General features: G+C 38.2%; 1 long non-coding RNA gene across 1 annotated transcript in view; it reads right to left on the bottom strand.

The window, feature by feature from the left end:
* Window positions 1-1,749: 1,749 nt before the first annotated feature.
* Window positions 1,750-25,074, bottom strand: part of LOC121475656 — a 114,653-nt gene continuing 91,328 nt past the window's right edge. Inside the window, exon 4 of the long non-coding RNA XR_005983790.1 lies at window positions 1,750-2,226. This is a non-coding gene — a long non-coding RNA (uncharacterized LOC121475656). The remainder of the gene's footprint in view (window positions 2,227-25,074) is intronic.

The following is a 25,074-nucleotide window of genomic DNA, read 5'->3' as shown; positions in this document are numbered from 1 at the left end:
AAGCAACATTTGCTCTGATTGCTGATGGGAAGCGAGAATTTTAACATCCCAGTTATATGTCGTGGGGACTATCTCTCATGTCTTTGGTGAGATGCATTACACACGTGCAGAGCTTCTCAGTCCGGCCTGTTTAAATTCTGTGCATGCGTGTGCGTGTGCATGTGTGTGCGTGCATGTGGACACATGCATCCACAAAACTGAAACCCAGTGTAATTTCACTCTAATTTGAGTTTCGAACTAGTGGGGAATTTAAAGACACCCTAATCAATGATTCCACCTGGCAGTTAGAGAAATTGAGACCTAAGCAGGATTAAAGATTTGTACGTTGGTGTCAGAGTAAGAACAAAATTCCGAATTCCGTTGGCTTTTCATTCCCATGTGTTGGTCTAGATTTTGATTTACAAGAAAGTTTATGAGACAGAAACTTGAAAAAGCAATGATAATGGAAGCAATTATGAGTGTCTATAAAATAACTTGAATTAGACTCTAAATCATTAAGATATATTGGATTTTAATACACTATTAATGTGAAAAATATTTCATGGTATTGATAATTGCAATATTTTAAATATTTCTCTCAACTGATGAGATTTTTAATCAGCTAGACCACCACATTCACTGAATTCCTTGGTTAACAGAAAACTCTGAGATTTAATCCCATTTTAACCCCATTTATGCTTACACCATGTTATGCTTAATTTAGTCATTTTTGCTCCTCATCTGAGGAAGGATGAAAAATGTCTATCAAACAAATCAGTCTAGATTTTTGAGTGGATAAAATTCTTCAGATGATTTTCTCACTCTCATACTGATAATGGACATAAACGGAGCTATTCTCCATCAGCAGGAAAGTTTTCACATCAAGTTTCTAGCACATTCTACCAGAAAAGACTTTTTATTAGCAGCAAAGTATTAAAAGAAACTGGAAATGGAGGAACATAAAGGAAGATCTCACGTCAGGTGCTAATGAAGGCACAGGGGCCTGGGTAGCCTAGAAGAAGCAGATTTTGGTAAAAGGAAGAGACTTCATATCTGCTTCCCAAGTATTTAAAAGTTTATTATACAGGTGATGACAGCCATTAAGAGCCATTGAATCTTCAGTTCTCAAACTCCAACATGCTAATTGGGCACTCGCTTAAAGTAGATTCTCCATCTCAGGGACTTCTGTTCGAGTGAAGGCACAAAAATCTGCAATTTTAACAAGCATCCACAGGATGCTGAGACAGGTAATTGGGGGCCACATTCAAGAAACTCTCATTTAAGTTATCGCATGAGGAGTTGAGGTTCTATAGAAGAAAAAAACTACAGTCTGATTCGCATCATAATGAATTCCCATGTGAAACAGTGGAATTACTTTTTTAGAGCAATATTTTACAATATCAAAATAAGCTGTTTCTCATACAGAGACTCTCCACAAATAATCCTAGAAAATCGATAAACTGTAGTCAAAATTTAGACTTCCACAGCACGTGTTTATATATGAAAGGTGCTGCACTACGAGAGCTTCTCTAACTACCTTTAAGCCAATTTCCTAGACTTAATCACACAATCTATTTTTATTTAAGCAAAATTCTTATTTATTTCTCATTGAATCTATCTGCAGAAAAACCATTTAGAGAAACAATAGAGTAGTAGAAAAAGTTTAACCATTTGGGTTGATGTGCAAGTACTCCGTTATCACATGCCCAGCATGCCTAGCATGAATTCCTTTTACCTGTGGAGGAGAATAACCAGGACTTTTGGGCTTTATACAGGGACATTTTATCGTTGTCACTGCTCTTGCTTGGGCTGACTATTACTGCTTGAAAAGTCTCCTCCATTACTCGGAAATCCTCTGTGTATTTGCTTATTTTATCCCCTCTATCATTAGAAGTCCTTTCAGTCACAGAGGCGGGTGCTGAGTTATCCAATTTAATTATTTTGTGCCTATTTATATATGTAGTTCTCACTTTTGGACACTGACAATGTGGCAGTAGGTAGAACAAAGAGTTGTCTGAATCATCCCCAAAGAAATTGGAAATGCTTTTCCACTCTGCTGTGTGGTTCTCTGCCCAGCCTGGAATGAGCAAACCATCCTCTGTCGACATACGTGCTTCTGCTAAGCAGCCAGGTTCTGCTGGAGAAAGTCACAGGAACGGAGATGGGTTCCACCATGAATCCGTGATCCAAACTCAATCCAAACAGAGCCCAATGTGGAGCTTGATCCCACAACCCTGAGATCATGACCTGAGCCAAAACCAAGAGTCAAACACTTAACTGACTGAGCCACCCAGGTGCCCCCCAAATTCTCTCCTTCTAACTAACTTCCTTACCCCCCTTGCTGTAGTCTGAACCCCAACATCATGACTTACCTTGTAAGAAAACAGAACCCATGAATTGGAAACTTCACAAAGCACAGAAATATTCCTAGATCTGCCCCCATACTGTCATTTCCCCTTTTTATTATAATATAAAAGCTTTCTCTACCCTTAAAGGCCAATCCTTCCATGAGTGCTTTGAGCCCCTTCCTATCTTAGCTCCTAAGGTATCTTGCAGATCCAGGTCTTTCCCCACTGTTTATTTAGTATCTACTGTGAACAAGGCAATATTCTCGGTTCTAGAGATATATCTGTAGGCAGATTAGGTAGCTATCCCTGCCTTTTTAAGAGTCATATTCTAGTGAAATGGTATTCTTTACATTACAGATAGTCCCATCTTTCATCTGTACCTGCCATCTGTTCTTTCCTCTGGATCCGTCCCATTGGGTTTTCTCATTAAGAAAAGCAAAACCAAACAAAATACAAATCTCTCTCTCTCCAGTTACGGCCCTACCTCGCTCCTCCCTGCCATAGCCATGTTTCCTAAAAGAGCTGCCTAGACCTTGCTATTTAATCACTTGTTCACCTTCTACTCACGCCTTCCTCACTAAACCCCTATCTCTGCCTCTACCGTTTCCCATGAGTGGTTTTTATCTAGGCAATAATGCGCTCTCATGTCCCTGGGATCCAGGAGACATTTCTCAGCCTTCATGTTCCTTACTTCTGAGCAGCATTTGACTCTTGTCAGCTACTCCCTGAAACACTCATTTTCCATTGGTTTTTAGGATTATTGTCTCCCGGTTTTCTGTCTCTTTTCTACGCCCTCATGTTCTCTCCTTTTTGGGCTCATCTACTTCTACTTGGTCATCATGGTAGACTTCTTCATGATTCAGCTTGGCCTCTGGCCCTTCTCCCTTACTTTATTATCTCTTCTAGAGAATCTCATTCAGGTCATTAGTGCAAAGGTCACCTGTATGCCCCATTTCTATCCAGTTCTCACTGAGCTCCGAAGACATCTATATTTATATATTTCTATGCACCTGTGTGTAGATACTGATGGGTATATAGCTGTGTGTAGATACTGATGGGTATATAGTCTGTCTTCCCCAGCAGAACAAGTCTAAATCTGAAATTCACAACTCTGAAAACCTCTTTAATCTTGTTTTTTTGTTCTGTGTTCTCCACTTTCCACAAGCCAGCACCCTGGAGTCACCCACTACACCTCCCCTCCTCCTCTCCCCCACATAGAATGCATCGCCATGCCCTGTCATTCGACCTCCTAAATACTTCTAGAATCCATCCACCTAGCTTCATCTCTCCCATTGCCCTGGTCCAGGTGCCACTTCTCACCTGGGACTTTATAATAGCCTCCTAAATGGATTACCAGTCTCTTTCCTCATCTTCCTCCAATCTGTTCTCACTCCGAAGCAAGAATGTTCCTTTGAAAGAACAAGCTGGTCATACCACCTTCTTATTAGAAAACATACATTATTTCCAATGTTCTTAAGATGAGAGTCAAAGTGAATTCTCAACTGGCCTGCAAGGCTGCTCCTGGGCATTTGCTGGTTCCATTTCCCCTTGCTCTCTCTCCTGCAGTTGGGCTGCCTCTTTCTCCTCTCTCCATTTCTTGTCTCCCTTTCTTGGGCCCTTGCTATGCGACTTTCCTATCACTCGAATCCCTTTTTTTCCCACCCTTCATGTAATGAACTCCTCTAAGTTTCCCATATATCAGCTCAACATTCACTCCTTCAAGGAAGCTTTCCAGAAGCCGGAGTTAGGTTAGATCCCTTTTTATTGTACCATGCACTTCTCTTCTGTAGTACTCTCAATTGGGTGTCTATTCGTGTGATGATTGGGTTAGTATCTTTTTCTCACTAAACCACAAGCTCCTTAACATCAGAAACTATAGAGGTTTTGCTTACCAGTTGTCCACAGCAGCTAGTACATACATACTTGGCATTTTGAAAATACATAAAATAATTTTCAGGGGATCCCTGGGTGGCGCAGCAGTTTGGCGCCTGCCTTTGGCCCAGGGCGCGATCCTGGAGACCCGGGATCGAATCCCACATCAGGCTCCCAGTGCATGGAGCCTGCTTCTCCCTCTGCCTGTGTCTCTGCCTCTCTCTCTCTCTCTCTGTGACTATCATAAATAAATAAAAAATTAAAAAATAATAATAATTTTCAATCTTATGACGTAAACAAGATGTTTTGTCAGCAAAGTAACATACCAAAACATATCAAGTGTTCTAAGAATTCAAAATTCAGTGGCTTGAACTCATGCCAGTAGATTTCTATGATTTCTATTAGGAGATGACTAAGGACAATCTTTTAACCTCCACATACAGCTCCCCTTCACTCACACATACCATTTGAAAATTTCTAGTTTGCATTCTTTGAATTATTTCTATTGTCTAGTATTTTCAAAAACATTGAGGAGGATGCAAGTAACAAATACTTTTTTCAAGCTGCGTCTTAAGGGAAGTCTATGATATTCCCTAAGAAATGTGGGGTTGTCGGAGAAAGAGTCTCCAGAGCTCTGAAGGGTCCTGATATTTCATTATTGCCCTAACCACTTCTTTTCTTTAGAAGCTCATCATTTAACTTTTTTACTCCATATTGTTGAATTTATAAATTATTCCTGGACTAAAGAGCTGTCTTGATAAGGCTTGCCACACCCCACTATGCTATGTAATATACTTATAAGTGACATATATGTATATATTTAATAATTATGTGAAAGAACAATGTGATAGACAGGGTTTGGTAAATGTGTGAGCTTAACCAGGAAGCAGAGAACACAGGGCTGTAATTTTTAGCTGAAATTTCAATACTCTGTTTGTTTTTGGAGATAGGAACAGCATGTACAAACCATTTTTCTTACCATTCTGTAGCATTAAACATCCATACATAGTAATCATAATGTGAGTCCCTCCACCAGAGGGGACCAGCTGTTACAGTGGTTTGGATTAGACAGGGATCGAGGCTACCTGCCAAAGATCTGGTAAAAGCAGTGGAATTGATTTTAATATTTTAATATTGAATATTTCCCATGATTTTTAGAAAGACAGAACTTTTTTTCCCATCACAGAAACAATATAAACTCTTTGTGGAAAATTTCAGGCAAAAACAAACACACATGTGCCATTTTACTAGATAAAAGTAACCAATAGTAACATTTTTGTACACTTCTTTACCCAAAGGGGTAATAGGGAATATTTTGTTTTATTACTTGAAAGCACAGTGTGAAATATTTTCCAGATCATTTTTTTCTATTATATACTCTTTAGTAACTATTTACATATCTCTTTTGCAGATGAACCATGGTTTATTTAAATGATCATATAAGGATAGGCACTGGTCCACTATTGTAAATGATTGCTGTGATGCGCTACATGGTCAGAATTGTAGGGGGTCGTGGCAGGAGAGGAAAGGCAGGCAGGTTCTAAGTGTTCAGCTGAGCTGTAAAGCAGGAGCCGAGCTGTGAGACATGGGGAACTGTATCTTGGCAGGCTTTGCAAAGGAAAACGAGACACCATGTGGCTGAGCAAAAGCCATGGACGGTCTCAGACTGGATCCAGTAGAAGGTGAATACCTTTTTTTAATTTATTTTTTTAAATAATAAATTTATTTTTTATTGGTGTTCAATTTGCCAACATACAGAATAACACCCAGTGCTCATCCCATCAAGTGCCCCCCTCAGTGTCCGTCACCCAGTCACCTCCACCCCCTGCCCTCCTCCCCTTCCACCACCCTTAGTTCGTTTCCCAGAGTTACGAGTCTTCCATGTTCTGTCTCCCTTTCTGATATTTCCTACCCATTTCTTCTCCCTTCCCCTCTATAAGTCAATCGGAGAAGGACAAACATTATATGGTCTCATTCATTTGGGGACTATAAATAATAGTGAAAGGGAATAGAGGGGAAGGGAGAGGCTGAATACTTTTGTCAGCAGATGCCTCAGGTTAGAGAAGACTGCCCAGGAATATAGTCATTAAGAAGAGCGGCTGTAGATTCAGACTCTATGGACACAACTCCTAACTTTGTCACTGTCACTTGATCCAGGGCAAACGATTTCATGCCTCTGAGATTATGGGAACAATTATATCTCTAGCTAGTAAGGTTGTTATTGAGATTGAGATGATGCATCTGAGGTACTTAGCATGGTACACAGAACATAGCAAACGTGGAGCAGATATTATCTATTGTTATCATAATTTTGAGAGCCTTTGAAAGAATATTAAAAAAAATTTGAAATGCAAATACTAAAATCATAGTAAACATGGGTGTATACAGACTCCCAAGAAGAGGGTGACTTTTTGTGTGTTTGAACATGTAAGATGACTAATTTTTTTCCCCCATTAACTATGGCTCCTTTCCTCTAAAGGACGTTAAAGTCATCCCTACTCTCTCTGCTTATCTGCACACTCAGAGGCTGTGAATTTTTAGGCAGCGCCCACTCCACCCTCCGCAAGCATTTAATGAAAATCAAAAACACATAGCACTTGGCTGGCCATCCGTTCTCTCTTTCAAAGACAAACAAATTAAGAGAGATTTAGTCAAATGGCAAACATTTAAAAAAAATAAATTACCCATGTATTTTTTTCAGATTTTTTCCTAATGAGAAAGGTATGTTGATTATACGTTCAACATGTATGTGTGCTTTATTGAGATTTAATTGACATCTTGCATTAGTTTTTGGTGTACCACGTTTATGATTTGATTGATGTGTATATTGCAAAGTGATTACCATAGTAAGTCTAGTTAACATCCATCACCACATGTAATTACATTTTTCTCTTGTAATGAAAACTCTTAAGATCTGCTCTCTTAACAACTTTCAGATATTCAATTCAGTACTGTTATCTATAGTCCTCATGCCTATACAACATGTCTCCATGACTTACTTATCTTATAATCGGAAGTGTACCAAAAAGTACAAAAAGGCAATGCACTTGACCAGAAACCTATCTGTGGAAATATCTGCACCTCAATTAAAAACACACTGGTACTTTTCTCAGGTTAATACCACACGAATAAATCTATATGAAGAGCAGAAAAATGAAAGGTTCAAAATTCTGTAATATTAAAGGCATATTCAATCCAGTGAAAGCAACACACATGTACAGATCTAATTGCTACATGAGGAATCTCTGCAAAAACTTCCAGCTCAGAGGAGACTCAGGCATAAATCATGCTGTGTGGTACAGTAGTCCCACTTCCTGCCCAATACCAAATCCTGCTAAGGAATATGGACAGTGGAATTGGAAGTCGAGGCAGACTATCTTAGTGCAAAAAGCACTTGCTATTTCTATTCCTAGTAGCTTGGATATTCTTTAGCATTTCTGAACTTTTCTCATCTTTAGAAAAGAGATAATATAAGTAGATTTTGAGGGTTTTTTGAGAATTAAAATAACACGGGGGCACCTGGGTGGCTCAGTCGTCTAAGTGTCTGCCTTTGGCTCAAGTCGTGATCTCAGGGTCCTGGGATCGAGCCCCATGCTGGGCCCCCTGCTCAGCTGGGAGCCTGCTTCTCTCTCTCCCTCTGCCCCTCCCTCTGCTCATGCTCACTCTCTGTCTCAAATAGATAAATAAAATCTTTAAAAAATGTGATGGGAACCCCTAGAATAGTTCCCTAAATATACTACATTTTCTTTCATTTCTGCTTGATCACACTAGCAAAGCTAAGCCTAGGGGTGGTATTTAGAGAGTTGTTTGCCTCCCTGTCCCTTTGGAGGCACTTGCTAGTGCTGAGCTGATGAGACCAAAGTGCAGCTGGAACAGAGTGGTTGTAGCCTGGGGCACTTCCCTCCAGGATCACAGACCAAGTTCCAATACAGGCATCTGGCCTGTGGAAGGGAAAAATGGGAGTGTGGTACAGGGGTGGGGGGAGACCTGAGATGAGTAAAAACCAGGTTCCTCAAGTCACAGTTCATGTTCCAGCTGCAGGGGAGCCTGAGCTTCCCCCATACACCAGGTGCCCACCATGTTTTCATGCATTATTGCTGGACCACCAACACTCAGCAAAGAGTAATGACTAGGATGGATACGGTCCTCATAGAACCTATGGAGATATCTATTTTATTTCAGTAACACTTCTCTCCTTCTCTTTCTTTCTTTTTTTTAAGAGAGAGAGCATGTGTGCAAGCAGTGAGGTAAGGAGCAGAGGGAGGGAGAGAGAGAGAGAGGGAGAGAGACAATCTTAAGAAGGCTCCATTCTCAGCACACAGTCCAATGTGGGGCTCAGTCTCACGGCCTTGAGATCATGACCTGAGCCAACACCAAGAGGTGAATGGTCAACCGCCTGAGCCACCCAGGAGTCCATCTCTGTCTCTCTATTTCTCTTTTTTTTAATTTTATTTATTTTTTCATGGGAGCCACAGAAAGAGGCAGAGACATAGGCAGAGAGAGAAGCAGGCTCCCTGTGGGGAGCCCAGTGCAGGACTCAATCTCAGAACCCCAGAATCATGACCTGAGCCAAAGGCAGATGCTCAACCACTGAGCCACCCAGATGCCTCAGCTCAGTATCATCTCTTGACTGATGACAACTTACATGGATTTATGTGTACACAGCTTCTTAAACCAAACTGATTAAAACCCAGGTTAAAGTTACAAAGTAGGTGATATCTCTCTAATCTTCATAGAACTCCATACCAAGGGCCTTAACATTTAGAGTCCAAATATGGACTCATCAATGTTTCTCTTCTTCTTTTTTTTTTTTTTTTCAATGTTTCTCTTCAGTGATGCATCTCTAGAAGATCTTTCTGGGTCTTTCTGGACATTGATGTTCCCTGTCCTTGGTGGTCCCATATATTTTATTACCAACACCTCAACCTATCCTTCACACTCCTTCATGATACACTCATGGGTTGGAGTCAAGACAGAATTCATGTAGATACCTCCCTCCTCTGGTCAGCCCTGTAAGTCACTACTAATATTCCTCCTGGTTCAAGAAGGGAATGACAAAGCAGGAGAGCACAAGAGAAGCATGAAGATCTAAAGTTTATTGTCTGATATTGTAGCCACTGGCTGCATGTAGCTGTTTGAATTTAAATTTAATTAAAACTAAATACAGTTAAACATTCACTTCTTCAGTGACACAAGCCACCCTTCACATGCTCGGTACCACACATGGCCAGTGGCAATCATATAGGACAGTGTGGGTTATAGAACATTGCCACCACTGCAAAAGGTTCTATACAACAGTGCTGCTATTGAGAGGATATTATAGACACCCCGGTTTTACACCTGTGTTCTGATTCACTTGAGGAATATTAAGACACGGTCAGAAAAAAATAGGACCAAAATATTATAATTACAGATAAAGGTGAAACCAGAGGACATGAGTGATATCTATGGTCAAGCATGCTTATCTCTCCAGACTTATCCATATAGACACGACCAAGCTAGACCGGGGAGGGGGGGGGGCTTCTCTATGGGGTGGAGAGATCCTACTGTGGAACAAGAGCTGAGACCTAGAGAAAGGCAGATCCAATGAGGAAGAAAGATCAAATGAACTAATCAAAAGCTAACTCACCCCCTGCCCCACCCCCGGACAGAATCAGTCATTCCTATGGAAGAAAACAGGGATAGAGAGATTATTTCCCTTGAACATTAAAATAATATCCCCACACTTCCCTTATCTACCATGAATTGTAAGGTCGCTGGGTCTCTAGGCTCAGAGTTTCCCACTTTGTGTGTCTTGAGATCATGGTTCCCTCAGTTCTCAGGGTGGAGCATGAGGAAGCCATGACTACTTGCTGATTATGATTTCTCCCAGGGCTTCAAATCCTCCATAATTTATTCCAGTTTTCCAAAGCAATCTGGTAGATCATGAAAATGTTCTGGGTGCCACAATGATAAAGACCACAAAGATGGCGCTCAACTTCTTCCATTAGATCTGAGGGCCCTTTGTAGTCTACACCTTGCTCTAAGGAGTCATTAAAAAAACCTCCATAGCACCTATATCTTTTGTGCATATAGCTTCTATTTCAAATTAAAATTGATCTCTGAGAACTGACCATCTCGCATTGGGCCATACTCTATAGCTGACCCATTTTGGTTTTATCGTCACTACCCTGAACAACCAAGGAATGGGTGCTATTCTTTCTCAGTCCCACACAGTGGCTCACAGCAGACATTGCCGCATATGTGTTCTTTCACAAACATCCTCCTTCTAATAACCACCTCCTTCTAAGAGTCTGTGATCTGAATGACTTAAACTGTAACACTCCCTACTTTATTTATTATGTATAGGGCACTTCTGAATTTATCATCTCATCTTCCATCTCTGCTCTAAACTATAACCCTCCTAAGTGTAACCATGTTCTCTTATCAATACGTTCTAACAAGAAGTGGATACACATTAATTTAATGATTCATTGAATTAAATAGATTGAATAGCTTTAGATGATTTAAGACACTATGGTAGTGATATTTTGGGACCCCAGTCAGAACTTTAAAATGACCCTCTTTATCAAAAATTGCCTCTGGACTTAATTGAATCCAGATTTCCTCAGTCACAAGTTATGTGATCCTGGACCATTTACTGAAGTTTTCATTTTCTCACACTACATTAGTGATAAAATTGCCTGTTTACCTCACGCACTTGTCAAGTTTAATTGAACATATCACGTAGAACATGATGAGGGCCCATGGGAGTGCTGAGAAACTTTATTTCTCTGAAGTATTTAAATATGCTTAAAGTCAGTTTAAGACTGTTCCATCATCTCTATTCCCTTATGAATGAATGTTCCCCTTGCTGAGTCTTTGTGTATTTTGTTTGTTTGTGTTTGTTTTGTTTTGTTTTGTTTTGCTTTTTAATGAGCCTTTGCCTCATCTTCTGGGCAAGTTCCCTGTCTTGGGAGTCCCACCATATCTGGACAGTGAAAGCTCTCCTAACAGGATGGGTTTTATAGTTGCTGCTGCCTTTGCTCCACAGTCATCCTTCAGCTCAGGGTTTCTGCAACTTACTGCTCACCTTTACTCAGGGCAGGCTAAGGACCCTGATTTTATTTCTGGGTGAGGCTGGTGGTGGAGATGAATTTGTTTTTGATTATCATTCCGTGCTGGCCAATTGCTTCTTGCTGTCTTCCTAGACTAGTGAGATACAAATTTTCTAGTCCCTGTTCAAAGATTGGGCAGTGCTTTTTTTCCCTTTTATATAACTTACCAGCCATATAGTCTTGGGTAGGTTTATTTATCTTTCTCTTCTGTTTCTTTTTGAAAATGAAGCATATTAATAGTGTTTACTTTATAAGTTTGTGTAAAGATTAAATACTTTGACATATATAAGGTGGGTAGAACAGTGTCTGTACTATAATAAATGTTACATAACTGTTATATGTTATTATTATTTCTTATCTAGGCCTTGAACCTCAGTTCTAATCATGTTGACAGCATATATTCTTTTGGCTCCCTTAAGTAGATTGTTATGGCTATGTTTTCTACTTCTCACAACTTGAAATTTCTCTTTATTATTTTTTCTTTTGAGTTTATGTATGTATTTGATATTTTAAAAACAATTTAACAAGTATTTCTCTATGTTTGGAGAATGCAGTAGCCAAATTCTCATCATGTTTTATTGACTATATTCGGGCTCTCATTACTCAGGAAACCACTGTGAGCTAAGTGAAAGTAATCAGAACATTGAAAAAAATCAATGTCTCTATAAATTGATTCTTGGGAAAGGTCAAGAAAATTTATAAGCCTTGGTCAAACTGATTAGGACAAAAAGAGAAAATATAAATAATGTGAGAAATCAAAGAGCTCTCCAGACCCCACAAACATTAAAAAAATAAAAAGGAAATGTTGTGAACAAGTTTATGCCTCTAAATTTCATAACTTTGAGGAAGTAGATTTCAGAGTTAGTGGAATTCATACCACTAGTCATTTCTTGAATTATTGGTACATTCATTTGTAAAGGTAAGAAACAAAGATTTTGCCCTATATTCACAGGAGCAATATGTGTTACACTTGTGTTTTCCCCCTTTTCCTTTCATGGATTATCTTTTATCAATATGTACTTCCCTTTTGCCCATTTTATTTATTTATTTATTTATTTATTTATTTATTTATTTATAATGCAATTAATTAACATATAGTGTATTATTAGTTTCAGAGGTAGAGGTCAAAGATTCATCAGTCTCATATAAAACCCAGGGCTCATCACATCAAGTGCCCTCCTTAATGCCCATCACCCAGTAACCCCATCCCTCCGCTTCCTCCCCTTCAGAGACCCTCAGTTTGTTTCCTATGATTAAGAGTCTCTTATGGTTTGTCACCCTCTCTGATTTCTTCTTGTTTAATTTTTCCCTCCCTTCCTGGATGATGATCCTCTGTTTTATTTCTTAAGTTCCACATATGAATGAGATCGTATGATAATTGTCTTTCTCTGATTGACTTATTTCGCTTAGCATAATAGCCTCTATCTAGTTCCATCCATGTCATTGCAAATGGCAAGATTTCATTTTTTTGGATGGCTGAGTAGTATTCAATTGTATGTATACACCGCATCTTCTTTATTCATTCCTCTATCAACGGACATTGGGGCTCTTTCCACAGTTTGGCTATTGTGGATATTGTTGCTATAAACATTGGGGTGCAAGTGCCCCTTTGGATCATTACATTTGTATTTTTGGAGTAAATACCTAGTAGTTCAATTGCGGGGTCATAGGGTAGCTTTATTTTCAGCTTTTTGAGGAACCTCCATACTGTTTACCAGAGTGGATGCACCAGCTTGCATTCCCACCAATAACACAAGAAGGACTCCCCTTACTCTGCATCCTCACCAACATCTGTTGTTTCCTGACTTGTTAATTTTATCCATTCTGACTGGCGTGAAGTGGTATCGAATTGTAGTTTTGATTTGTATTTTCCTGATGCCGAGTGATGTTGATGCTCTCTTTCATCTGTCGATTGGCCATTTGTATGTCTTCTTTGGAGAAATGTCTGTTCATGTCTTCTGCCCATTTCTTGACTGGTTATTTGTTCAATATATAGTTCTTAAAAGAAAATCTGTCTCATGTTCACTGACATCTACCCTTAATGTTTCCTTTATTTTTTTCTTGCCAGAGACTCATCAATAGGCTGATTTTCTTTACCAGAGGTTTTATAGGTTTGTAGGGTTGGTAGGTTTGTAGTAACCTACACAAGAAGGATACCACAGGGTATCTCATTGATTATATATATTAGGCATCATTTTTTTTCTGGAGATTTCAAAGATTTATTTTCCAAAACTTATAACAAGAAATGTATATGAGCGAAATGTTTCCTCTGTCCCTGACTGCTGCTATCTTGCTTAGGATATGGTTGCTCATTTTCTTTTCCTCTCAGCTTCTCCCATTCTTTCTACCAGCTGTCAATACCTCATGGAAAACCTCTTACTGTTTATTTTATAAAACAAGCTACTTGTAGTTCATATACGTCCTATATAAGCTATCTATATCTATATATACCATATGTGTGTTATCCAAAAATAGATTCTTTCCCTAAAACTGTGGGAGAGTCTGTGCTCTTGACCCCTTATGTCTAGGCTCTACCACCAGACTCTATACTAGGGAGAAGCAAACTGCATTTTGTTTATTTGTATCTCTAGTATCTTACATAGGATTTGGGACATAGTAGCCGCACTTTAAATATTTGTTGCTCAATTATGAAAAGTTCCTAGCATTATAACATGTTTGTAATTGATTGAAAACAAATGACAAAAATGAATTAATAATTCTATCAATCAATAAGACAGTATGCTTTAGCCAGATAAGCAGAAGTTAAACACATGTTATACAGACACATGAAATCTATTTATAGTTCTTATTTTCCATGTCGTTTTACAGACAGAGTAACTTTGGGAAAAGAACATTGAAATTGAAATGGTCCACTTAGCTTTAGTTTACATTATGGAAGATGAATCAGATGAAATCAGCAATTGGCTGTTTTTATTGAGTAATTAGAACAGTTCTTTTTCAAAGTTGGAAACAATGAAAAGATTCTAATTAAAAGTGTTTTAAAAAATCCCCAATTATGCTCACATAGTCGGGGAACCACAGCTTGTTTTGTTACATGGAATGCTGCACCATTAGTTCCTTAGAGCCAATTTGTCAAGATGCCTTCTGGCTAAGATGCCAACTGCCCTTATAACCCTGTCCCCATAAGTGTCCTTATTTCATTCTTTTGAAAATTCAGACACATTTTTCTAACCAGAGAGAGAGAGAGAGAAAGAGAGAATGAAAGAAAATCATTAGTACACTATGATAACAATAAACTCAAGATTAAAAAATAATTTGTTAAAATTTGCCCCAAAACACATTTTTCCAAGGAGGATATTTTAAATATCATGATTTCTGTCAGATGAGAGTATTGGGAGATTTTCATAATTGTTTTTATTTATTTTTTAAAATATTTTATTTATTTATTTATGAGAGACACAGAGAGAAAGATTGGCAGAGACACAGGCAGAGAAGTAGGCTCCATGCAGGGAGCCTGATGTGGGACTTGATCCCAGGTCTCCAGGATCATGCCCTGGGCTGAAGGCAGGCAGTAAACCGCTGAGCTACCCAGGGATCCCCTGTTTTGTTTTGTTTTGTTTTGTTTTTATCTTTTTCATGTTTTCATCCTTAGTGCTTTAAAAAAAAAATACTGGTCACTGTATGTATTTATCCATTTGTTCAGCCAATAGTGATTAAACATCTTCTGTATAGCCATCACTGACTGACAGAGTTCCTTCCTAGGGGTGCTCATATCTGTTGGAGTGAAGCAGACAGCAATAATAAAGACATATTACACATCTAGATAGTAGATGATAGAATGATAGGTGGATAGATAGGATGATTCATAGATGATATATAGATAGAATGATAAATGATAGAATCACAGACTGATAGATAAATAGAATGATAGATGATAGATGGAATGATTGAATAATGATAGGTGATAGGATGATTGATAGATGGTAGATAGAATAATAGATAGATATGATAGATTTAAAAAGACAGATATGATAGATATGAAATAAAACAAACAAACAGGTTTTTGAGTTGGAAATCAATTACATGCTTTAGATATAATGGTCCAGAAATTCTCTCTCAAATGAAGAAATTTGTGTTAAGATCTGAAGTATGAGAAGGACCCAGTCTTAAAATAGCTAGAAGAACATTCTAGGCAGAGGGAACAGCAAAGACCTTGGTATGTTGGAAGAATGGATAAGACCCAAGTGTGGTGAAGGAGAAAGGTCAGGGTTATATCAAGAGGTCAGGGGAAAATAGACTCTGCAGGATTTTGTAGGCTATGGTGAATTGTTTTGATTTAAGAATTTTGATAAGCCACGGAGGTTTCAGTAGAGGACTGACATGATATACTATATGCTCTTTAAAAAAAAAAAAAGCATAAAAATATCAGTTTGGTAGCAGTATAGAGAACTGGTTTTTCAGGAAGCAAGAATGGTAATGGGGAGACTATGTCATTGTCCAAGTCACCAGTGATAATGGGGTGCACCAGTGTCGGTGCAAGAAGGTGAAGCCAGTGAATGGATTCAAGAAAACTTTAACAAGAACTGGCAGTGTTTGCCAGTGGACATGACAGTGAGGGGGAGAGCTGCACATCAGTGATGGACTAGCACTTGGGCCTCTGGATGGATGGCATTTACCCAGAAGGAGAAGCCTTGGGAAGAAGCGATGCCTTTCTTACATGTTCGAGCAACCCCTACAGTTTTGCTTTCATGAAAGAGAAGGCCAGAGGCCTTGGTTTTGCCTCCAGTCTGCTTCTCGAGAGCTCTTTGACTTTGGCAAAACAATTTATTTGATTCCTAGTGTCGCCATCTGTAAATTAGAATATGCTGCCAGAGTGATTATTACAAAGCCTTACTTTAATAATTTCACTATTTTGCTTTAAACCTTCCTTTGCTCCCACAATGAGGGCATCGCTTCTTCCTATGTCTTATGCAGCTCCATATGCTCCAGATCTTTCTTGTATTTCTAGCTTCAAACCCTCCCCCACCATACCCACTCTCACCCTCTGCCTCAGCCAGCAAGATTATCTCCAGTTCCTCATTCCCACCAACCTCCTTCCACCAGGATGCTTGCATATGCTGGTTTTCCTCTTTGGAAAGTGGATTTTTCCCTCCTTGGACTAGTGAACTTTCACCCAGCTTCAGATGTGCATCAAATTGTCACTTCTTCAGGGAAACTTCGTTGCCTGGACTAGATCAATGTTCTCAGAACTCTTATGCATTTTTCTACCCCAACCATTTGCTAACAAACTTTACATCTGTTTTTATGATTGTGTTACTAATTCTGTTTCCTCCACAAGGACAGGAGTTCCGCCTTTACTTCCTCAGTATTACATCGCCTGCACTTTGGCAGGTGCTTATCTCATAAAAATGTTTCTGAGTGAATGAATTGTTGAATGAAAAATTGAGTGAAGGAGGCAGATCACATCACTATTTGTGTTCTTTTGAGCACCGAGAACACTAATTCTCAGTAAGAAAGTGATTCTTTTAAATGCATGTGATTTGTGTCACCATGCCATTTTTTATACACTATTCCTCTGACCTGGAATGTTCTCTGCTGGCAAAATTTCTCTCTCTAGCAGCTCTCAGTGACTTTTTCAGGGATTCTGAGCAACATCATTATTATAAGATGACTTGTGTTTCCCCATCAAACCATGTGTTGAAGTCCTCACTGCTAGTATCTGTGAATGGGCTTTATTTGGAAATAGATCCTTGCAGATTCAATCAAGCTACGATGAAGTCATTAGGTTGGCTTTAATCCAATATGGCTGGTATCTTTTCATAGTGAGGAAATTTGGACACAAAGACATATGAAGATGGAGGCAGGGCCTGGGCTGATGCAATCATTCTAAGGAATGCCCAGCCCACCACCTGAAGCTAGAGGGGAGGCATGGAACAGAATCTTCAAAGAATGCACAAGGAACCCACCCTGCCAAAAACCTTGATCTTGGACTTTGAACCGGAAATTCCAGAACGTAAATTTGCATTGTTTTGAGCTAGTTTGTGGTGCTTTGTTATGGCATCTTAGGAAACTAATATAATTATCATCAAATTGCTTTTGCTATCTGCTTGCATATTTTCTCTGCAACCGAAGTCTTCATCTACTCAATGTCATCATTATGCAGTGTAGGTGCCTATATAATACTGATATAAGTGATTGCTCTGTATTTGATGCTGAATATAATGAATGAGATTTATATTTTCTTAATGCTTAAAACTGTCTCTACTTTCATTAATTCCTTTTCTCCAGCCTAGTAATATGTGATTTCTTCATTTAAATAGAATAATTAAAGTTTTGTTTATTGTGGAATCTGGCATGAATTTGAGGTACTTAAAGAGTAAATTAATAAAATGACTCAAGAAGTTAAGAAAACATCAACAACTGTACTCTCCTAAGAAATTCAAAGAGGTCTTATTCTAATACATAAGAATTGATCTGGGGTAACAATCATGTGAATGAGGGTGACAGTTGTAATCTGTTCGGTTTTAGGTTTTGTGTTCTGAATCATCTCTTAAATGTTTTATTTAGAGTTTTGAAATATTGTACCAGGATTCTGCAACTTGGTTTTTTTTTTCACTAAAAATCATATTTTGTGAGGTCTAATCATTTTGAGATAGAGAAATATAGTTCATTTATATAATCATAGTGTACCATGACTTAGAAAATTTTATTTACACCCTCCCCCTATTGATGATATTTAGGTTATTTCCAATATTTTGCTTTTAAAAACAATGCTGCAGTAAATGCTTTCCTTAGGCTACAAACAGAAGCATAACTGGTCCATATGGAATACATATTTTCAATCATACTAGACTCTGATAAATTGTGCTCCACATTTTTCTAATAAATTGCATTCCCACCAAAATAACCCCCCATACCCCATATCCTCCCCTAACCTTGCTTTAATCAGACTTACTAATTGTAATAGTCTTAGAAGTGTGTGAAATGATATCTCACAGTGTGTGTGTGTGCATGTTTTCAGCATATTTAGGGAATTCATCTTTGTTTTCTATATACATGGTAAATGTGGCCTCCTGACCAAGAGCTTATTTTTTATGCTTTACCTTTAAATATGTCTTTTAAGTAAGTTAAATGAACACAAAGTTATATACCTTTTTTTAATGGTTTATATTTTTGCATCTTGTTTCAAAAATTCTTTCTTATCTGAAGGTCATAAGGTTATATTCTATGTTCCTCCTAACTTCCTAAAGTTACATTCTTCTCATTGAAGACAGGGTATCCATAAACATAGGATTTTTTTTTCCTTACTAAGTCTCCATCCATTTTTTTCTGCTTCTTCTCAAATTTTGTCTCCACTTTGAATCTTATGAATACAGTTAGCTTGTTTCTGTCAAAAATGTCTAAATGTTGAGGTTAGGACAAGATGGAAGTGGAGTAGGATCCTAGGCTTGTCTCATCCTATGAACACAGTTAGATAATAACTATCAAAGCATCCTAAATACCACAGAAATTGACCCAAAGACTGGCAGAACAAACTTTATGACTAGAGGGAAAGAAGAGGCCACATCGAAGAAGATAGGAAGTACAGAGTCGTGGTTTCAGGAGAAATGGATCACTGATGCTGTAGAGGAGAGGGAGCCATGATCATGAAGAAGGAAGAGACAGAGGAACACAGAGGGGAATATACAAAGAGAATATTTATCCAAAGTCATTGGCTTGGAAAGCAGGAGGGGATAATTTCATGAGTTCTTACAACCGACAGGAATTAAAGCCTGGAGTTCTAAAGGCCAGCAGGCATGGCTGAGATGGAGCCCAGAGGCATTGCCTTGCTCCTGGAGAGAAGACAAACAACCTGGGGCATATGGCATGGAAATAGTGATCTAAAGAACAGCTGGGGCACACAGGGCGTGGTATTCACTCTTCTTTCCAGGAACATCAGAGATGGCCAGCACCATTTCTCTCCCTTGCCCCTCAGCATAAACACAGAACCACCTGTGGGAAGCGGTACAGTGTTAACACTTGCTGCCTAACTTGCTTACACCAAGCCCCAGCCCCCTGCACTCTGGTGAAACTGAACCTTCTAGGCCATGCTTGCCTTAGTCCCAGCATGGCAAGCCCTCTGTCGGAAGACAAGCACAAACCCCTGTCAACCCAACATTTCCCAACAGAAGTTCTGCAGGGCCTCAGTTTTGGCGGAGGTGGTGTCAGGGCTCATTTCACAAGCAGACCACAGCACACCTAGTTAAAACTCACCACAGTCAGGCTAGGGACCAAACATTGCCCACAAAGGCAAGGAAAGCCCTGGCAGATGATGGGCCTGAAGGATGGAGCAGCCACAATACAACAACAAAGTACACATAGCACACACCAGAGATGCTCTCTGAAGTGTCAGGCCCTGGGCACTAGGTGACCTCTTTTTCATAAGGCCATTACTTTCAGGAGCAGGAGACATAACAGGCTTTTCTAACACGGAGAAGGCAGAGACTTAGACAAAATGTGAAGACAAAGGAATTTATCCCAAATTAAAGAAGAGGATATGGCCATGGCCAGAGATCTAAGTGCAACAGATATAGGTAACATACCTGATAGAGAATTTAAAGCAACAATCATAAATATACTCACTGGGCTTGAGAAAAGAATGGAAGACATCAGGGAGATGCTTGTCACACAGATAAAAGAGTTAAAAAAGAATCAGAGATGAGGAATGCATTAAACAAAATTAGAAGCAGGTTTGCTGCAATGAACAGCAGACTGAAAGTAGAGGAACAAATTAGTGACCTAGAAGACAAAATAACGGAAAAATAATGAAACTGAACACAAGAGAGAGAATTATGCAACATGAGAGGAGACTTAGGAAACTCAATGAGTCACTCCATCAAACATAGTAACATTCATATTATAGGAGTCCCAGAAGAAGAGAGAGTAAAAAGGGCAGAAAATTTATTGGAAGAAACACTAGCTGAAAACTTCTCTAATCTGGGGAAGGAAACAGACATTCAGATCCAGGACACACAAGGAATTCCCTTCAAAATCAACAAAAGCAGGCCAACATCAAGATATTTTGTAATTAAGTTTGCAAAATATACTGATAGAGAAAAATCTAAAAAGCCTGAAGATAAAAGAAGTTATTAACTTAAAAGGGAAAACAATAAGGCTAGTTTGAGATTTTTCAGAACAAACTTGGCAAGAAGGCAGTGGCATGACATATTTAAAGTGCTGAAGGGACAAATCTGTGGCCAAGAATAGTCATTCAGAATAGAAGGAGAGGTAAGGAGTTTCCCTGACAAACAAAAACTGAAGGAGTTCATGACCACTAAACTAGCCCTGTAAGAAATATTAAAGGGGACTCTCTAACTGGAAAGGGGAAACTAAACTTGACTGTTATAATGGCAGCAAACGCAAAAGCAGTAAAAGTGAATATTTTTGTAAAAATCAAGGAACACACATAAAAAAGGATATGAAATATAATAACATATATCTAAAATGTGGGGAGGAGAGGAGAAAAGAACGAGTTCAAACTCGTTTAAAATTAATGACCATTAACTTAATATAGACTGCTATTTGCAGAAGATGTTGTATACAAATCTAATGGTAACCATTTATCAAAAACCATTAATAAACATGCAGAGAATAAAGAGAAAGAAATACAAATAATTCACTAGAAAATCAGCAAAACATAAAAGACTGACAAGACAGGATCATAGAAAACCTCCAGAAATGACAAAACAAGTAATAAAATGGCAATAAATAATAAAAAAAATCTATCAATAATTACTTTGAATGTGAATGGACTGAATGCTCCAATCAAAGACATATGATGTCAGAATGGACAAAAAATCAAAAAAATAAAGCCCATTTATATGCTACCTTCAAGATACTCATTTTAGATGTAAAGACATCTGCAGATTCAAAGTGAGATGATGGAGAACATTTATCATGCAAATGGATGTCAAAAGAAAGCTGGAGTAACAATACTCATATCAGAAAAAATAGACTTTAAAACGAAGACTGAAACAAGAGACAAGAAGGACACTATATAATAATAAAGGGGACAATCCACCAAGAAGGTTTAACAACTTTAGATATTTATATACTCAAAATGGGAGCACCTAAATATATAAAACAACTAATAACAAACATAAAAGAACTAATCAGTATTACTACAGTAATAATAAGGGACTTTAATACCTAACTTACATTAATGGACAGATCATTTAAACAGAAAATAAACAAGGAAACAATGGCTTTGAATGACACACTGGACCAGATGGACTTCACAGATATATTCAGAACATTCCATGCTAAAATAGCAGAATATACATTCCTTTCAAGTGGACATATTGTTCTCCAGAATAGATCACATATTAGGTCACAAAACAGGCCTCAACAAATACAAAAAGAATGAAGTCATACCATGGACCTTTTCTGACCACAATACTGTGAAACTAGAAGTCAAGCACAAGAAAAAAATATGGAAAGACCACAAATACTTGGAGGTTAAAAAACATGCTGCTTAAAAAAAAAAAAAACAAACAAACAAACATGCTGCTAAGCAATGAATGGGTCAACCAAGAAATCAAAGAAGAAATTAAAAAATACACGAGAATGAAAACACAACAGTCCAAAACTCTTGGGATGCAGCAAAAGTGGTCCTAAAGGGAGCACTTCTATAGCAATAGAGGCCTACCTCAGTAAGCAAGAAAAATCTCAAATAAACAACCCAAAGCTTAAAGGAACTAGAAAAAGAACAAATAAAATCCAAAACCACCAGAAGGAAAGCAAATAATAAAGGTTAGAGCAGAAATAAATGATATAAAAAATAAAAAATAAAAACCAAACAAAAACACCAACAAAACAGATCAATGAAATCAGGAGCTGGGTCTTTGAAAAACTTAATAAAATTGATAAACCTAGGCCATATTTATCAAAAAGAGAAAGGATTTGAATAATTAAAATCACAAATGAGAGTAGAGAAGTAACAACCAATGCCACAGAAATACAAAATATTATAAGAGATTAGTATGAAAAACCAATAGCAACGAACTGGACAACCTAGCAGAAATTGATAAATTCCTAAAAACATATAAACCACTAACATTAAAACAGGAAGAAAGAGAAAACTTGAATAGCCTGACAACCAACAAGTAAATTGAATCAGTAATCAAAAATTCCCCCAAACCAAAAGTCTGGGATCAGATGGCTTCACAGGGGTGAGTTCTACCAAACATCTGATGAAGAGTTAATACCTGTTCTCAAACTATTCCAAAAAAATGGAAAAGTAAGGAAAGTTTCCAAGTTCATTCTATGAGGCCAGCATAACCCTGATACCAAAACCAGATAAAGTCTCCACTAAGAAAGAGAACTATAGGGCATATCCCTGGTGAACATTGATGTAAAAATTCTCAATAAAATACTAGCAAACCAACTATGACAATATGTTGAAAACATTCATCATGATTGAGTGGGATTTATTCCTGGGTTGCAAGCATGGTTCAATACTCACAAATCAATCAACGTGATACACCACATTAATAAAAGAAAGGATAAAAACCATATGATCATTTCCGGAGATGCAGAAAAAGCATTTGACAAAGTACGATATCCATCTATGATAAAAATCCTCAACAAAGAAGGTTTAGAGGGAAACACCTCAATATAATAAAGATCATTTATGAAAAATCCACAGCTAACATCAAACTCAATGGGGAAAAACTGAGAGCTTTTCTCGCAAGATCAGGAGCACGACAAGGATGTTTACTCTTACAACTTTTATTCAACATAGTACTGGAAGTCCTAGCTATAGCAATCAGACAGCAAAAAAAGAACTAAAAGGCATCCAAGTGAGAAAGAAAGAAATAAAATTTTCACTATTTGCAGATGATTTCATGCTATAAATAGAAAATCCAAAAGAATCCACCAAAAAAACCTGCTAGAACTGATAAACGAATTCAGTAAAGTTGCAGGATATAAAATAAGTGTACAGAAATCTGTTGCATTTCTAGACAGCAGTATGGAAGCAGTAGAAAGAAAAATCAAGGAATTGATCCCTTTTGCAATTGCACCAAAAAGCAGTAAGATACCTAGGAATAAACCTAACCAAAGAGGTGAAAGACTTATACTCTGAAAACTATAACACTTTCCATACTCATGGTTGGAAGAAAAATATCGTTAAAATGTCTCTACTTCCCAAGGCAATCTACACATTTAATGCAATTCTTATCAAAATTACCACCAGAATTCTTCACAGGGCTAGAACATACAGTCCTAAAATTTGCATGGAACCGCAAAAGACCCCGAATAGCCAGAGCAATCTTGAAAGAGAAAAGGAAAGGTGGAGGTGTCACAGTTCTGGACTTTAGGATATATTACAAAGCTATAGTGGTCAAAGCAGTATGATAGTGGCACAAAAACAGACACATAGATCAAAGGAACAGACTAGAAAACCCAGAAATAAACCAGGAATATATGATCAATTAATCTTTGACAAAGCAGGAAAGAATATCCAATGGGAAAAAGAATGTCTCCTCAACAAATGAGGTTGGGAGAACTGAACAGCAGAGAGGTGAGAGAATGAAACTGGGCCACTTTCTTACAGCACACACAAAAATAAATTTAAAATAGATTAAAGGCCTAAATGTGAGATCTGAAACCATAAAAATCCTAAAAGAGAAGTAATTTCCTCCAGTTACAACAGAAGTTGGCTGTAGCAGCTTCTTTCTAGATATGTCTCCTGAGGCAAGGGAAACAAAAGCAAAAATAAACTATTGGGACTTCATCAAAATAAAAAAGCTTCTGCCCAGCAAAGGAAACCATCAACAAATCTAAAAGGCAACTTACTGAATTGGAGAAGAGATTTGCAAATGACATATGATGAAGGGTTAGTGTCCAAAAATACATAAGGAACTTAGAAAACTCAACACCCCAAAAGTGAATAATCCAATTAAAAAATGGGCAGAAGACATGAATAGACTTTTTTGCAAAGAAGACACCCAGATAAATAAAAAATAAATTTATTATAAAAGAGAAGAAGACACCCAGATAGCCGACAGACACCTGAAAAAATATTCAACATCACTTATTATCAGGAAACGCAAATCAAAATTTGTTACCATGAGACACCACCTCGCACCTGTCGGAATGACTAAACTCAACACAAGAAGCAACAGGTGCAAAAAAAAAAAAAAAGAAGCAACAGGTGCTGGTGAGTGGTGAGGATGAGGAGAAAGAGGGACCCTCGGGCACTGTTGGTGGGAATGCAAACTGGTGCAGCCGCTATGGAGAACAGTATGGAGGTTCCTCAAAAAGTCAAAAACAAAATGCCGGGACACCCGCACCCCGATGTTTCTAGCAGCAATGTCCACAATAGCCAAACTGTGGAAGGAGCCCCGGTGTCCATCGAAAGATGATGGATAGAGAAGATGTGGTCTATGTATACAATGGAATATCCCTCAGCCATTAGAAATGACAAATACCCACCATTTGCTTCAACGTGGATGGACCTGGAGGGTATTATGCTGAGTGAAGTAAGTCAATCGGAGAAGGACAAGCATCATATGGTCTCATTCATTTGGGGAATATAAAAAAATAGCAAAAGGGAAAAAGGGGAAAGGAGAAAAAATAAGTGGGAAATATCAGAAAGGGAGACAGAACATGAGAGACTCCTAACTCTGGGAAAAAAACAAGGGGTGGTGGAAGGGGAGGTGGGCGGGGGGTGGGGGTGACTGCGTGACAGGCACTGAGGGGGGCACTTGACAGGATGAGCACTGGGTGTTATTCTGTATGTTGGCAAATTGAACACCAATAAAAAATAAATTTAT

The sequence above is a fragment of the Vulpes lagopus genome, chromosome 14 (assembly GCF_018345385.1).
Source record: "Vulpes lagopus strain Blue_001 chromosome 14, ASM1834538v1, whole genome shotgun sequence".
NCBI classification, from domain to species: domain Eukaryota; kingdom Metazoa; phylum Chordata; class Mammalia; order Carnivora; family Canidae; genus Vulpes; species Vulpes lagopus.
The sequence above is the reverse complement of the archived record's forward strand: the minus strand, read 5'-3'. Positions and strand labels throughout refer to the sequence as shown.